The following is a 14,995-nucleotide window of genomic DNA, read 5'->3' as shown; positions in this document are numbered from 1 at the left end:
AGTACACGACGCCGAAGCCCCAGCTAAGTGATAGCGAGAAACGGTGGCAGCCCCGGGTGATATCGCACGAGTTACCGGCCGAAGCGGTGTTGAGAAAACCTTACCCCGAGTCCCTTTGATCTTCCGCGATGAGTGAAACAGACGTGGCCGTGCTGACCCACTTGCTCCTCGGCATGTCTGACGAAGACTTGCGCTCCCTGCATGGAAGCAGTATGTGGTGGCTACCGGATCTTGCCATTGCTTCGAGGACGGAGGTGATCACCGCCATCCGTGGTTCACTGCGAACTTTCCGCTCCCTGGACAAGCGTGTTTACTGCGTCGCCTGGGTTTACTGCTGCCTCGCAGAGCGCCAACTTATCCGCTGCTGGCATTGGTATTCCCTGCGCCCTTGTGAAGCGCAGCTGAACGATGACATCAAACTGGAGGAGTGCCTGACGTCCGCCCTGCAATCCGCCGAAGGCCACACCTTGCACGCGAAGACAGAGCGCGACGAAGCCACCTACGCTTGCATTATGACCACGAATCCGACACGCGCGACAAGGGAGCACGACATCATCTGCTTGTGCATGCCGCGTTCGCTGCCGTACCTTTTCGCCAGTGTTCCGCCGTACGACGAGAGGCGCTTCCATGGCGCTCTCGAGTCTGTATTGCAAATAAGTGTCGACAAGATCTATGCCGGTTACAGCATCCAGCTGCGTGATGTATTTGCCAGCGCCGGGGTGTCTTGTAAGCCGCCGTTACCGGTACCCACCGACGCCGAAAAGCGCCCGGAAAGTGGTGTCTGACCTCCAAGTGCTCCGATAGGTTTGAGCTGACAGTTGCCAACGAATCCGGTGAGTGCTCTCGTAACAAACTTCTTTGTGCTACATTTCAGAAGCTTCCAAGTATTATAGCATTAAGAGTGGCGGAATGTTTCAGCTCAGTGGCCTACTAATAAGATTCCCTGGAGCCGTGTAAGTGGGGCACCACCGATGTAGTGTTGAGGAACCGTAGTGCGATGGGACGCAACCAGCGCCGATAGGGGTGCTTGGAAGATGGACGGATATTTCTGTAGCAGGCTGTTGGCGCATCATACCAGCATCGGACTTTGTGAATCGCATTAAGCGATGAGCGGAGTTAGGGTTAACACGCGCTCGCACGGCCTTACGGAAGAAAGCGTGGCTGTGCATAAATGCATGCCGGCATAGACTCGGCGATACCTGGAGGCGGGACTTTGTTTCGCCTGCTACAGAATTTGGGCGCACCAAATCTGTGTCGCAGTTACGAAAGGATCTTCGTGGCGTCGTAAGAAAGCCAGGAAGGCTCCGTCATTATTGTCCAGATAATGTTTTTCGCAGTCGACCAATGGTCTATTCTGAATATTGACTGAATGCATGAACAGCCCTTCTCAATCGCTGCATCGCCATAATCCGTGAAAACTTCACCTTTCTTCTAATTTATTAACCGATGATAAACGCCGGCAAACCTTCGCAAATACCACGTTGCGGCTACACTTGCTTCAGTGTTTCGACGAATATTTCGCCAAAATCATTGTATTCATCTTTGCTCCGTTTATTCAGGTCTTTTCGTGCGTTTCGCCTGCCTGTAATTGATAATTTTTCGGTAGCATTCTTGAGAGCAGTAGGGCCACTGCGCGCAAGATACTAGCTACGAGGTACTTTTTGAAATCTGGTCCGCTTTCCTTATATCGCAGAAAAACCAATACCATAGCAGCCGCATTAACGAAAAGAATTTATTTGGGTAGGTCTGAATAGGGCGCTACGACTTCATGAAATATTTATTGTTTGCATAATACTCAAAGATATATAAATACTGATCTAATGTCAATAAAAATACCTTGAACAGCGGAAACGTGTATTCTTTCATTTCTTCAAAACTTGGGTCACAGTAATCTGACGGAACCGGCGTTTTCGTGTTGTAAATGTGTTAGGTGTGTCAGCTAACATGTCACAAGCCTTAAAGATTACAAAAACGCGGGTATGTTACACACTCCCTTTTGCTGAGAAAGATTTGTGCCGCAAGCAACGACATGGACTATAGATGCATGTATGTATAAATTTATTTGTTTCATATTTCTTGACGCATCCTGTCTGTAAATTCCCAAATTTGTTTTTGGCGCGGTCGGACAACTGGGCGTGGTACATTAAAAATGATTAATATTTCTTTGTTTCCTCTAACTGAACTTTTTATTCATTCGAGTTTCAACGTTCTATCTTACAGCAGGATGCCTCGTGCAGCGAATGGCGACGAACTAAATGTAATTTTCTGTGAAAAGACTGCGACGAGGTCCTCGACCAGAACTGGACATGTGCAATCCAATCAGAAAATTGCACCAACAAGATCTGCTTGGTATGTCCTATATGCTGAAGGCGACGTTACACCAGACCTCTGTAGGGCAGGTTGGGGAGGTTCGAACACAGAGAGAAAACGGCGCTCCAGTCGAAATGAATGCCCGATTCTGAAGTTTTGGGCCGAAAAAGGACCTCCAGGAACGTACTGTCCTGCCAGTCAACAGGAATGCTACGATGTTTGCCATGACCCTCGTATAGGTTCTCAGTATGTGTGTTGTATCTATGAAGTAATTGTAATATTGAACGACCAAGAACTTTTACCTTGTTTAAATTTTTAGAACTCTAGAGCATTCCTTGCTGCTCACGTCGTCGATCGCAAGCCTGTTAGCGCTAGTAACCCTGGAACAAAATTCAGGTCTCTTATTTACATAGGCCTTCATAGTTGAACTGAATCTGTTATCGGGGGAGCTGGGAACAATTTCTTGCAACCCACCACATAGGTGGGCGGGCTTACCAGAGCAACATTTTTGACGACGTCTAGCAATAGATTTCATAAAAAGATTGATGTGGGTGGTCATGATATGCTGTGAAACACACGTCCATTTTGTAACCGCTGTGGTATATCAATGCGGAATTGATGTCCTTATAGCCGTTGCAGGACATATCTTTGCGAACCAATCTCAGATCTGCGAGCATTCACTAAAGCATTTGTAATCTTCGGTGCTATGGATACCACCCGCGCTGTGCTTTTATTATTTTTACGCCTCTTATTACAAGCAAGCTGCTATATTACGGTTCTGTGTACGACTCGCTTGTATAATAAATTTCAGATCTTTTGAGTTTGATTGGTGAGAGCTTTGTAGTTCTGTTGATAGGTCAACAGTGCAATTGGTTATAAAGACAAGAAAGGTGGCGGAGTAGCTGCTGACTACTAACTACTTAATTTTTCTTCCAGAATAAGCCATCTATGTTGTGAGCAACCTGAAAAACTGATACTGATGACAACCTGACACTGATAAGATCACCTAAGGTAAAAAAAAACGGCAAGAGACCATGACGTCAAATATTTGCCTAACACGCATAGCCTGCCCATGCCACTTTTAAGAATTGTAGACCTTGCTAGATAAATAATGCGTGGGAGCACAGACGCTTAATGTATTACACCGCGCTATTTCGAGGACTCTTGCTATTTTCCTTACGGGAGTGTTTCCACGCTTACCAGATAAAGAGCAGCAGTCTAATTCATTTCACCACCACACATCCAGCAATTGCGCTGCCAAATGACCCCTTCAACCCCTCCTTACGCTATTATAATTTTCTTATAGCTAGTCGTTCACGTAGCGACCCCTTCGGCAACAGTATTTTCTGCATGTCAATAAAGGACTTGTATGCACCACACATAAGGCCGGCAATATTCCGCATAGCAGTCACCCAGCTAGCCATGAATATGGTGATATTTGCACAGTTTGGTCAATTCCTCAGGAGGGTGAAATTGCGGGACCAGGTTAGTGCGATTGCCTATAATATTTAGGTCATGCTATATGCCATGAATATACGGCATGAGGGCTAGCTTTATCACTTCTTCGGTCTGTTGCTAGTTCGTAGTGGAAGCTTAAACACCGTTGCTTTTGCTTCATGAAAATGCATTCGGGGAGTTCGGTTTGCACATGCTATAGATACCCGCAATCAACGAGGCATCGTATGTGTTCTAGCTACGACAGTATGCGGGTGAGATTTCTTGAGGGCATCTTCTGTGAAAGATTTGCTGTGTGCTCGTTTTCATACATTTGAATTCGCCTAACCGTGTGACAGGATTGCTTTCGTCGCCAGGGGCTCGTATTACCAGAAAAACATATCTGATGATTTTGTAGACACAGCTTTAAATAAAAGAATCTAGTTGTATTATCACATGCCACTTTATGCACTGGAGTAAGGGCAGCGAAGCAGTTCTTCAACTCATCTAAGCTCATTTGTATGCGCTCTGGCAACGTGTGCTAACCACGCTTTCTGAGGGCATTCTTGGGAAGCTGGTGCAGCTGTGCGTTGAAGCTTCTACGACGAACAGGGAACAGGCTGTAGAAAAAAACCTAGCCATCTTGTCGTGTACTAACGGTATGTCACGTGGTCGTAAAAAAAAGAGAGGTCAATGCGCTAACGTACTCACGGTGCTCGTCCCTATTGAGCAGTTGCTACAACTGTGAAACGGTCGACGTAATCCGGCTGGAAAGGCTAACAAACAAAGCTTTGTCGGCCCTGTGTGCCGTGTCCCATTTGAAAATTCCTTCTAGAATGCCGATAATACTACGTTGGTCGAAGTGGTCTCTGCGTAAATGACCAGTTTCTAGAACACGATAACCACGTAAGGCGAGATCTAGAGGGATATTTGCCCGCGCATTGCTGGAATCGCGGTGTCGAAGCCAGGTTTGAGCGCTGCTGTATGGTTGGCAAGAATGCAAACGGACTCAAAAGGAAAATAAGAGCACCCGCTGAATCGGCGCGCTGTGACAGATCATGTGTCAGTGTGTTCTTTCACGCTTTTATGCAGGGAAACGCTACAATGCTTGAAAGTCACAGGTGCAGGCGGTATAGGTTAGACAGATATCTCAGCTTTCTTGTCTTTTTGTCTTTTGCCATTCTTTTCTGTCCAAGTATTTGATGGCCAGATGTCGTTTTTTATTATTTTTTCATGTTGCTGCCTATATATATATATTGTTACAGGCGTGTTGACCGTATAGACAGAGTGTACAATACATATAGGAGCAGACTTATAGTGGTTGTCCACCGACACCACGCAGCAGCTAGCGTCTCCGATCTTCTTCGTTATCTCTGCTGTCATCCTTCCGTAACAGGAGCCCCGGGTTCTGAAGCGCCGTCTCAGCGCATGTTAGGCGAATAACTGCGAGCGAAATATGTCAGCAGGCGTCGGACTTGAGGATGGATCAAACTGTAACGGTGAGATCTCGTAATTGACGTCGTTAGCATGACGTACGATTTCATGAGGTCCTGTGTAGCGAGAGAGAAGCTTCTAGGAGAGGCCGACTCGACGACATGGTGACCAAAGAAGCACCCAAGCACCTTGGGGGAACTGAGCATCGCGATGGCACCGGTCATAACGCTCTGTTTGCATATGCTGCGAGGCTAATAAACGAGATCGTGCGACCTGACGCGCGATGTGAGCATGATCGAAGTCTTTACGAGCGTAGTAAGATGGAACACGGTGGGTCGCGACCATAAAAAATAAAAAAGGGTGAATATCCCGCGTTGTCATGTCCGCACGAGTTATACTGGAATGTCACGTAGTCCAGCGTGGCGTACCAGTCCCGGTGATCGTTGGAGACTTGCATCGACAGCATCTCCATGAGTGTTCGGTTAAGACGTTCCGTAAGACCGTTCATTTGCGGGTGGTAGGCGGTGGAAATCTTGCTCTTAATGACTTTAACGTAATATTTTAACATAATAGAGAAGCGTGCTAGCGTTAGAGGGCCAGGACGATAAAGCGGGGATTTCTTCCAAGTCTCACATATCAAGGCTTTTTGAGCGGAAGCGTTGTTTCTTGGTTCATCGCGAATATACAAGCGAAAAATCCGTCTACCAATGTTGTGCTCACTTGACTGCCTTATTAACAGAGCTGCTGACCTCACAATTGCCGGCCATTTCCAAACATTGCTTAGGAAAATGTTGAACAATGAAACATAAGGAAGAGAAAATTACCAAAAAACTCAAACCCAAGAAGCCTAAGGTGACTCCCATAGTGGCTATGACGTCACCCAGTCCTTCGAAGGAGCATCATGGGACCCAATAAAATTGCGGAATGTGGTAACACTGACTGCGCAGGAGTCTGCACCATGGAGCTCGGTGCAGGACGCGCAAGCTCTGGTGTTCTCGTACGGGGCGCTCACGCGTACTAATCTCACGCAATGGCGGTGTTGGAGGGGCTATGCGATTAACTGTCGCACTCCGTGAGTATAAGGCGGCCCGTCTTGACGTGTGAGGGGAGAGGGTCACCCTCGAGAATTAACTTCTCACAGCGGGGCATGCGCGGAGGTGAGACATGTTGGTTACGGCACAGCCTTCAGCAGCTGGCTTCCCTATGACCGGCAAGTTAGCGCTGGTGATGGAAACGTTCAGAAAACGTCTTGGATGACGCCGGTAGTGTAGCCACTGCTTAGAGAGATGTAAAAGTGGACCTTAACGCTACCAAGTTCCGTATGTTTACTTAATGTGCGCGGCACACGCTCATGTGAAACGTGCATAGCCAAGACATTTCTTTCCTATGTTGACTCTGAGGCGTGCCACTTTATTTGGTGTTACCGCTTCAAGGAATACCTAGACAGACTGTCTGTTGTGTCACCTCTGGTGGTCGGTAGCGGCTTCTGGTGCAAGTACAATCGCACTGACTTGGGTATTTCTAGTTGGCCCTCGAGTTAACGTGCTATAAGGCAGGATGTCCCTGGTGCTTTTTTTTTTGTTTGCTTCGGTGTGGGCACGTCACAGCCTAAAAGCCGTAACCAAAGAAATCCACACTGGTAAGCTAGTATACACTGGTATCTTCGCTGTTAGTGTCGCTTTGGAGTACAGTTCGCTTCCTAGATCGCAGCCGCCGCTGAAATTACCGGCAGAGGCACGGGGATGTCAACTCACATCCGTGCCGCAATCCATGGCGGGAATTCAGACATATCAGCGGAAATCAGAAGGGAACAGCAGAACTAGAGAATTGTAGTTCTTCACGATGACGGTATCTTAGGCCGTGTGCATTTTTCATGCATTAAACTCCTAATTAGTATTTCGTCAAAAAAAAAAAAGACATCTGCCTTATGTTGTTATGTTGTAGAAGCCACAGGCAGAGTTGTGGAAATTTGATAAGCGCAATCCGGTACTCGCTTGAACTGCGCCTGCGCCTTATCATAGTGCAAAACAGCCGGAAACATTTTGTAGAGCCTCGGTGGTTATGAGAACGTACGACTAGGGATACAAAATTTCCGAAAATTTTGAGCGCGAAGAAAAAGACGCCGCTTTATTCTTTCTTAAGTACAGTTTGGAAATTGTGAGACGACTTGTAAATCCATTAAATGTAGCTGATATTTCTTTTTCCAGCAATGAAAAAATGATATGCACAGTACATGCGAACGAAGACAGTAGAATGACAGCATTTTTTTTGACAAAGTATTGCTAATGTGATAACGAAGAAGGTCACACTCGCGTTCGAGTCACGTTCGCTGGAAATGCTCGCGACTGCTTTAACATTCAGATGGTGTTGTACATCTAAGAGTACTCGAACACGTTCACGTGTGTGTCTGCGGCGAAACCTCTATCAGCATTTCCAAACACACTCCAATGTCGTTCTCCACTGGCACATTGCGAATGTGTCTGTAGCAGCCTACAGTCCATAGGTGCCGGCGGTGCAAAACCCTTGCAACCACGTTGCCCGCTCCGCGGATTCCCGAACGCCAGTGCTGGAGGTTCCCAGAGGATGTCCTGTATACGCTGCTTTTTCAAAGCAATACTGAAGGCACTTATGAAGACACACGAAATCTATGCTACCGTTTTTTTCTAGTCATGGTCGCTTCTACAGTGGTTTGCTGCAAGCAGAATATGGCAAGCTTTGTTTGTATATTTGAAAATTTTAATCTTCATTTTTTTACTTTCTGTACGTCCCAAAGCAAGTTCTTTTATTTTTTTCCGGTTTTACTTATATGACGTGCTCAAAAGGTTCCTAAAAAAGCGCGTGAAGTCAGAGGCATTGTCGATGTCGACACCAACTCAGATTACCGACGCAGTATTTTCGCTAGTGTTTCGCGACGTATGCTGGTATCTGACAAGGGTATATCACAAGGGTATTCAGTTAAAGTGCAGAAGCATCAGGAGGGCGCTGTGATTTTAGCGCTGTGGCTAACAAGTTGAGCTGCTGAGCTGGAGGTCTCAGATTCTATGCCGGCCACCAAGACCACACTTCAATATAGGCGAACAACGCTCTTGTACAGTGCGTTGGGTGCACGTAACAGAAAACTCAAGGCATCAAAATTGTTCCGATGTGCCCCACCATAATCATATCGTATATAGTTTTGTAGTGCAAAGCCCCATAATATCATTTAATTTAAACGTGCTCTCTTATGGCCAAAAAGTGCTGAGGCTTACGCGGGATCACTGAGAACTCAGCGCTTTCTGCACCAGCTGCGGGAATGATATCAGGAGAAGACAAAGACATGCACCATCCAGTACAACTTCATTGTTACGGCAAGGACCGTGAAATAGAGCTGCGGCAGGAGCAGGAGGCTCAGTTTGAACGCGTTGGTGTCTCTGTTCAACACTGCGTGTTCATGCTAATGGGATCACGTCGGGTTCTGCCAGCCCAATATATGAGTCGACCCGCTAGCGTTAGGTGCATGTAAACGAAACCAGTAAGTGCTTACTGACACTGTGATGAATATTTTTTCTTCAAGCTCATTCATATTCACGTGCACTAAAACACGCACATACGTTCATCTCTATTTGTCCAGGCAGTAACCTATGCTATTATTAAAGCGAGTATGTGCACTGATTATTTGCGTAGGGATGAACGCGGCATATCAGTAAGCGACTGAAGAACTTGTGCACAAGATGGTTTGAATGCCTGTGTAAATTTTTCAACCTAGAAACTCGCGAAACTGTCGAAAAGATGATGGAGAGGGGAAGTCCTCGATTGCCCACAGCCGCGTTTCCGGTGGCTTGATGCCTGGGGGTGAAATGAGATGGCCGACAAAATTCAGGGGTTCAAATGCGAAAGTGAATTTCTGGGGCTTTAGGCCCAGGCCGTGTTCATTCAGTCGCTCAAATACAAGGCGATGGCGCTCTTTGTGCCCTTCGTCGTTGCGACTTGCAACGAGATTGTCCTCAAGGCAGAATAAAGTGCACAGTAGTCCACGCATAACCTCATGCAGGAACCCTTGAAAATTTTGCGCCGCATTCTTCAACTATAAGGTCTACGGACGAGCTCAAATAGGCCAAGTGGAGTAGTTCCTGTCTTCGCAGCTTTGCTATTTTCGACAAGATTTTGGTGATACGCGGTCATCCAATCGATCTTGCTGCATAGTTTTGTTCCTGTGAGACGGGCACCGAAGTCATGTATGTGGGGAAGGGGATATTGATTCGGAGTATTGACGGCATTCAATACTTATTAATCAACACAAGGCCATCATTTGCCTGCCTAGTTTTGGAGCCAGATGGAAAGGCGAAGGCCAGTTGCTCGACGAAGGGCGAATAACGGAGACCTAAATTTCGAACTCACTGCGGGCGACTTCCAACCTCTGTCCATCGAGCCTCCATGGCAGGGCGGCGACAGGTGGCCCGGTGGTGGTGGTATGACGCGTCACCCCGTGTTTCACGGGCAGCGCATCGTTGCGCGGCTTCGTGAGTTGCAGGTACGGAGCAAGTAACTTGTGCGTTGAGGCCAGCCGGTACGTACCTATGCCAGATGAGGTGAAGTTGCACTGCAGGCCAAGTACATCAAAGGATGTGACGTTATCCTTTAGGCGCTGATCGCGAACACTCACATCTAGGTTGAAATGGCTGAAAAAATCCGCTTCCAGAAAGGCAAAGTTGACGTCGGTGATCACAAGCACCTAAATGTTCCAGCGCCGGTCTGCGATGTCTAACCTTGTTGACTGGAGGCCATACGATGTCACTGGAGTATTGTTCACTGCGTGAAGCGTGGGTGTAGGCTTGCCGCATTTGCAATCGGCGGCCGCGGCGGGAACGAAAGGCAGCTCGGCTCCCGTGTTGATGAGAAAGCAGATGTCGGAGATTCGGTAGACTACGAAAAATAGGCGGCTTGCGCGAGGGCCGGTGCCGTGCGGATGCCACCTTTAGTGCCTAGCCGATGCGTTTCCCACCGACGAACAGGGCTGAATGCAGCGACTTGCTTGTTCGCGAAAACGACCGTGGTACCAGCAAAACTGCCGCGGCGAGTCTCTAGGTGCGCTGTCAGACTATGAAGGTGAATGGCTGCGCCGAAGTTGGTCGGCAGTGTTGCCCCCCTGCCCCCCCCCCCTGTCGTCAGCCTCTCCAATGCACTAGTAAGGCGGTTCACTCTTTCCTCCAGGTACGAGAGTCGGTCTCCTGGCTCTGAGACTCTCGCAGCGGCAATAGTTAGCTGTGCCGCAGACGAGCAGTCGCTTATGCGATCCGTGAATGCAGCTAGCCGATCGAGACTCGTCTCGTCGGAACCCGCCAGTACCGTGCGTGTGGAATGTAGGAGGGTTTGCAAGAGCAGCTCGCGCAAAATTGGAAGCTGGCTGCCGTTTGCGCAGTGCTCACCCAGTAACTGACGCAACCGGTGCAGGAGTTGTGACGGTCGTTGGTCGTCGAGTTCCTCGGAAAGGAGCTGTTGGAGCCGATCTTGTTGCACCGGCTCGGGGTGCTGCAGGACCATGCGTCTCAGGTCGTCGTATGCTGTGGCCGAAGACTTACCCCCTTGCAAGTCGTCTATAGCATCGACGATCTCGGAGGCTAGTGCAGTGATGGCGTGCAGGTACTTTACTGTCACTATAGTGACGCGCCGTAGTTGAAAATGGCTCTCTACTTGCTTAAAGCAAACTCGGGATTCTTGGGCCAAAAGCTGGGATGCTTAAGCTCTGCGGTGATGACAGGAGCCGTAATTGTGGCATCGCCTCTTTCAGCAGCAGTAGAACAGTGTCGTCCATGGCTAGTTTTCGAAAAATAACGTATGTGTCCTGGGTCACGCCTTATTCGGAGCTCGGTTTGGCGGAGGCAAGGAATGCGTACACGTTTGACAACTTGAGAACGGATAGTCGACTGGCTTTATTCAAAAGTAAAAGCAGGTTACCCGAGTGGCTGTGGTGGTGGCGTAGTCAGACAGCCACTTCGGTTCCAAAAATGAGGAAGGGGCAATGACCCCTACGGCGAGGCACGGCGAAGTGGCGAAGGGTTGCTACAAGCTCATGTTTCTAAAGGCTCTAGATTGAAAAGGCTGGTATTGACCTAAAATACCCATCGAGTTAAATTTCAAAGTTGCAATGTCTAGTCGAGTTGCCGGACGTTTAGAAATATCGCACTTATCGCAACCTTACACAAAAAAAGAAGAAAATATCGCGCGAATAACAAGTACATCACTCAATTTTCTCATTGGATGTGGCGTCACTTCCACTTTGTTTTTTTCGCTGTCGGAAGTGTCCCTTTGTCATATAGGTGGCGCTAAGACCCATCAACCGCTGATAAACCGCCACTATCTGAACGCATAAGCCTTGCACCCATTTTTTGTGCAACGGTGGACCACAAGCAACGCATCCCGTTACCAGCGTAAAAACGATGGATAAGCCTTAAGGTACTCTCGGAGTGGTCTCCTGGACGCTATATTTAGGGACGCTTGCCAGGGAAATTTCCGGTGAAGTCATGTCAGGGAGAGACTTGCGGATGCTGAGCGGGTACCTGGAACGCCTGTCAGCGGAGGAGCTCGAGTACGCCCACCTGTTTCCGTTTCTGCAACGCAATGGCTCTGCGCACGTGGCGTCCGCTCTCGCAGAGATCCTTAATAACCTGAAAGCTATGAAACCGCATAGAAAACGCCTTTCTTATGCGGCTCGGCTTTACTGTTTGTTAATGCCATGCAGCTGTTTCGGTCCGTGGCGGTTGTATCGCCTCAACGTTTTCGCAGTGCAATTCAAGTTCTTCACCCTACACAGGCGCTTTGCGGCCGCGATGCATTATCCAGGTTCTGAATTGACGTTCGTGCCTAAGGTCTATCCGGACGGCCGCTCGGCGTGCATCGTAACCACAGAACCGATGAGCGGGCTTCAAGAACATAGCGTCCTCTGTTTGTCCGTGTTCAACGGGCTGCCCTACGTCGCCGTATGGGCAGGAAGAGCGGTAAATCTGGAACGGCTCAATTCTGCGCTCGCGTCGGTGCTGCAAAACAATCCCCAACAATGCCTGGTTTCTACTTGCCCTACACTCAACGCTTCGCTTGCTGCGGCACGTCGTCTGTTCGATATGGATAGCAAGTACCCGCCGATAAAGGACGTAAGCGCTGCTCTGGATCTTCTCGCCTACGTCTGACCTCAAGTAGTAGCCAAGTTCTTGCAATACTTGTCTCCAAGCTCGGAAGGCAAGTATCATGTAACTTCTAATGGGATATCTTTAAAGTTTCTTTAGTTGTCGCTGCTGGGACGTGTTGTTTGAGGTTGGTTCTCGAATGCGTTCATTGCTTAACCCCTCAGCACGGCTTTTAATCAACGCCCTTCGTCACACATTCTGTGGATGACTTTACACTTGCCAATGGGTTTGAAAAAGTGCGCTTGAGCGCGAGTCTTAGTCGTGAGGATGTGCTTGCGTTTTCGATGTTCTCAGTTGGGCTGTAAGGAAAAGAAACGCCACAAGCTGGTTGAGTAACGGTTTTCGGGCGAATTTGTCTTAATATCGGTCAAAGCGACAGGCATTCACTGTTCTGAAAGAAACTTTCATTTGTTATCCCTTGCGGGAATCTTCCAATGGCCGCTTTTGGGGCACATGCGGAAGCTATCAATTCGCGAGTTCGAAATACTTGTATTGCTATTTTTTTTTTGCTTTCGAGATGCGAGGAGTGCGCTTGTCATGTGTGCGCAATAGCAGCAAAGCGACTTTCGCACGTGCTCTTCATAAACTGTGTTACGAACACCACCAAGCTTCGTTCTCAGGAAGCACACATTTACTCCAGGCATCGGTTGCAGCTTTCGGAGCAACTATGGCACGTGCATAAAACGATACAAGTACTCCCCAGTGGAACAGAGCCATTACTATTCTCAGATTTATTTGCAAATATGCGATGCCCCACATTTTATCTCACTGGCCGTGCTTGGATACCCGTGTACAGTGAATTGTATGACGTAGACAGCTCCTGCCGTAAAATGCCACGTAATCACTTTTGTTTGATAACACCGCAGAATTTATTGTTAGCAATAGCGAAACCACGTGATGCATAGACCAGGATGTTTCACTCTCGCACATCCGTGGAAGGCCAGCGCACTAAATGGCAACCAATGGGGCCGGCTGCAAGCCCAACCAGCGCGGGGCTGATGATTCGATGTCGAGTTAGACGACAATGCGACGGCGACTGACTGCTGCTGGCAAACATGTAATAACAAGACGCTCAGCATTATCGTGGTTATATTGTTCGAGTTTCTACAGTCCCTGGCAAGAGGTGGCTCATCCTTCAGCGCTGCCAATAGTGCTCCATTAAAAGAAAAAAAAGAAAGGAGCACAAGCTTCAACCGCTCTGTTAACTTTAAGAAAAGTACCACGTGGTGTGGGTAAATTTTTGTTGTTGTTTTAGTATGAGAGTGAAAAATTGTATATGGAATATGAGATAATTTACTTTATTTCAGTACGAACTCTGAGGTTTGCGGATAAGGTAGTATGTTCTATCAGTGTCATGAGCATATTCTTTGTCGCACTCTTATGAACCATGCGTATTTGTGCCTGCTTTCCAAAAGACACTTGTGAATGCTGTTCTCGTTGTTGTGCTCTTGAAGATATCGTTTACAAGATTGTCGTTTACGTCATGCCCTAAATTCTTTTATTTTCTCGCGAACATTTTTTTCTACTCTGTGGACGAGCAATGTTATTCTGAGTATTTGTTTTTCTCCCATTCCAGAAGACCCGAAGTACACCAGGAGACTCGGTAGGCGGGAAAGGCCCTTTTATTACGCAAGGAGTGCAATGTGTTTTTAACGCTAAAACATTGGCTCCACCTCGTGAATAGTAGCAACGGAGAGGCCTGTATTTGTACAGGACATAAACAGCTGAGCATCGCCGGTCGAAACATTGTAACAATTAAAATGGGGAGCCGTACACGTGCCAGCGATGCCACGATGGCGTCACCGAACAATACGGACCTACTGAGCATCCGTGAGATTTTTGGCTATTCTTCGTACGGTCGGCACTGCTTTTAGAGAGTAAATCACAAATAACCCCTGTGTCATAAATCGGCGGCTGAAATTTGGTGCTCTTGGAGTATATCATCAGGCACAGGCCACCGATTCCTTACCGCTCGAGCATCGACTGGCCGGCCTGTCAGCGCCTTCTAAAAGCGCGAAGCGACGAGATCAGCGAGAGTAGCGCATGCGCACCAAGTGCACCGGAAGTGCAAGTTTCGGCCCACCAGCACTGCACCGCCCCAGCCACGATAACCTCAGTGCAAGCTCGCCGGCTTATCGGAGTCGACGGCTTCCAGTGAAGGTGGTGCGCATGCGCGACTCTTGCTGATCTCGTTGCTTCGTGAAGGCACTGACCGGCCGGCCAGTCGCCGCTCGCGTGGTACTGTAAATGAATCGGTAGATTGCACATATTCGTGGGTTCTGTTGCCTTCCTCAAGTTTTTGTTGCAATGTTTTATGAAAGACTTGCGGTGCAATGCGAAGAAATTTTCCTGTTATCAAATGTGGCGTTTTGAAAATGTACGGTGCTGAACCGTTAGGAATGAACGAAATAAACTACACTGTTATTCGCTAGAAAAGAGCTAGGTGTGCTCTTTTGTTTTCATTCGGCTAGTAGGCCTTCCGTAGCAGCGTTGTATGGCATTCATATTGTCCAGACAGCTCTGGCTCAATATTCGAACCTGGGTCAGAATAATCATAACTGTTATAAATAGGAGTCTTACTTCTACAGCTTGTCATTTACGAAGGTTTGAATCCTTGGCGCACGGCCATTTCGTCGGGCTACGAACAATGTAATATT

The 14,995-nt window shown here is 48.0% G+C and overlaps 2 long non-coding RNA genes across 2 annotated transcripts; both read left to right on the top strand.

Annotated features, from left to right (window-relative positions):
* Positions 1–3,136, top strand: LOC129380290 (uncharacterized). The gene is made up of 2 exons (XR_008608301.1): positions 1–833; positions 2,221–3,136. It is a non-coding gene; the product is annotated as an uncharacterized lncRNA (long non-coding RNA).
* An 8,388-nt stretch (positions 3,137–11,524) lies between these two features.
* LOC140213568 (uncharacterized) lies at positions 11,525–14,776 on the top strand. Its single transcript, XR_011890440.1, has 2 exons — positions 11,525–12,390; positions 13,915–14,776. It is a non-coding gene; the product is annotated as an uncharacterized lncRNA (long non-coding RNA).
* Positions 14,777–14,995: the final 219 nt, after the last annotated feature.

Source organism: Dermacentor andersoni, chromosome 10 (assembly GCF_023375885.2).
Source record: "Dermacentor andersoni chromosome 10, qqDerAnde1_hic_scaffold, whole genome shotgun sequence".
Taxonomy (NCBI): domain Eukaryota; kingdom Metazoa; phylum Arthropoda; class Arachnida; order Ixodida; family Ixodidae; genus Dermacentor; species Dermacentor andersoni.
This window is presented reverse-complemented; position numbering and strand designations above follow the sequence as displayed.